Below are 2,500 nucleotides of genomic sequence, written 5' to 3'. Positions count from 1 at the left end.
AGAGTCTAGGTTGTATGATTAAAAGAACAAAGTATGAGTTGAGGGGTTAGGGGTTAGGGGTTAGGGTTTAGGGTTTAGGGTTTTAGGGTTTGCATGGGGTATATAAACCTAGATTCTAGGATTCACATAGATTATATAAAGGGTTTAGAAAGTTGGGCTTGGAGTATGTAAAGAGAAGATAGATTTAAGAATTCACACAAACAAAAATAAATTGGATGTGGAGTGTGAAGGATGAAGAATTGAAGACATTAAGTTTCAGTGGTGATGGATTAGTTAGTGGGCAATGATTACCTGTACGATGCATTAGTTAGCAAGTCATTAACATATTTGTACAACCAATTGATTGCACACACACAAATTTATCTCCAAAGTGACATGTAAACGATTTAGTGGATTTTTGACATGACATGGACTACCACGTGGCAGCCACATCAGCAAGGTAACACGTGGCACTTGAAAAAATCAATTTAGTATTCTTCTGCCTTTTATTTTTCTACCTTATTCCAGTTAATTAAATTACTTTAATATTTTTAATTCACCAATTTATTTTTATTTTTATTTATATTTCTGTCTAGGCGCAAGACTGGGCGGCCAGCAAGGAGTCGAGACAGGGAGTTAATTTTAAAATTGATTTTTAAAAAATGATTTATTTATTTATTTCCACCTATGCGGAAGACTGGGCGGCCAACGAGGAGTCGAGACAGCCAGGAGTCGGGACTTGGGCAAGGGAGCGGGACAAGAGGTCGGGACTCGCGGCGGGACAAGGAAGAGGAGGAGGAAGTCCGGGACTCGCGACGGGACTGGGACTCGCGCCGGGACTAGGGAGTCGCGGCGGGACAAGGAAGAGGAGGAGGAAGTCCGGGACTCGCGACGGGACTGGGACTCGCGCCGGGACTAGGGAGTCGCGGCGGGACAAGGAAGAGGAGGAGGAAGTCCGGGACTCGCGACGGGACTGGGACTCGCGCCGGGACTAGGGAGTCGCGGCGGGACAAGGAAGAGGAGGAGGAAGTCCGGGACTCGCGACGGGACTGGGACTCGCGCCGGGACTAGGGAGTCGCGGCGGGACAAGGAAGAGGAGGAGGAAGTCCGGGACTCGCGACGGGACTCGCGCCGGGACTAGGGAGTCGCGGCGGGACAAGGAAGAGGAGGAGGAAGTCCGGGACTCGCGCACGGGACTAGGGAGTCGCGGCGGGACAAGGAAGAGGAGGAGGAAGTCCGGGACTCGCCACGGGACTAGGGAGTCGCGGCGGGACAAGGAAGAGAAGGAGGAAGTCCGGGACTCGCGACGGGACTGGGACTCGCGGCAGGACAAGGAAGAGAAGGAGGAGGTCCGGGACTCGCGCCGGGACTAGGAAGAGGGGAGGAGGTCCGGGACTCGCGACGGGACTAGGAAGTGGGGGAGGAGGTCCGGGACTCGCGCCGGGACTAGGGAAGAGGAGGAGGAGGAGGAAGGCCGGGACTGGGACTCGCGGCGGGAGTAGGTAGTGGGGAGGAGGTCCGGGACTCGCAGCGGGACAAGGAGGAAGTCGGGGAGGAGGGCCGGGACCAGGAGTCGCGGCGGGGATAGCAGGCAGGACAGGGAGGGTGGGTGGTCTTCCACAAAAAAAGTGTGTCTCGGAACTTCCTTAGTGCAGTAGGACGGGGGCCTGCCGAATCCCACAGAGAGTACTATGTGGGGAAGGGTTCCTCTGAAGCGTCTCGGGAAAAGTCGTGAGGGGGTGACGGTTGCTCGGTGCCTACGGGTCCCGACTGCTCGCTGCCTTCTTTGAGCCCAGTACCGACGTTCGCAGGGGGATACCTGGATACTACTGGGGTTACCTGGATACTTCTGGCGTGTTACCTTGGATCAGTGAGGAGTGGGGGTTAGTTTCCCGGCGACGCGACCCTCTGAGGAGGTCCCGCGGAGGGTCGCCGAGTATTATATGGTGAGCTGGCTGTCAAGGATTGTGAGTCCCGCTGCCAAAATTTTTTTTGGTGCGCGGGCGACTGGAAAAAGAGGGTTGGTCTTGTGCCGATACGCGTAACGTCGCAGCGAGTCCCAAGAGCTAGTAACCATTTTTGGCGGGGGGCGATGGCCTCGGTATTGTCAAGCCATTCTCTCATTCATTTGGGAGGGTGGGGAGAAGTGTTTGCCGAGGCCGTTCAAGCTCCGCCTGGTCGACCACCACTGTGACCGCCACCGCGCTCGATCTCTATTGCAAGCTCAGGTGAAATTCCTGATAAACTTGGAGGGGGTGTGGGACGCGTTCGCAGTGTGGGCCGAGGAGTCATAACATCCCAGGTCGGAATGTGAAAATGGAACTTCGAAACCGGTGAGAGTTCTCTCGTCGGCTAGGGGTTTCACAAAAGTAACATTTCTATAAATTTCTATCCGACCCCTCCATTAATTTGGAGGGGCGATGGGCCCCCGGGATTGGACATACTTCTTGCTGATTTGTCTTTTGAGGAAAATCCTTCGCGGTGATGGTTACTTTTTCATTTTTTAATGTGTGTATCGGCC

This window comes from Physcomitrium patens, chromosome 6, assembly GCF_059467195.1.
Source record: "Physcomitrium patens ecotype Gransden chromosome 6, ASM5946719v1, whole genome shotgun sequence".
Classification (NCBI taxonomy): domain Eukaryota; kingdom Viridiplantae; phylum Streptophyta; class Bryopsida; order Funariales; family Funariaceae; genus Physcomitrium; species Physcomitrium patens.
Note: the sequence above shows the minus strand (reverse complement) of the source record.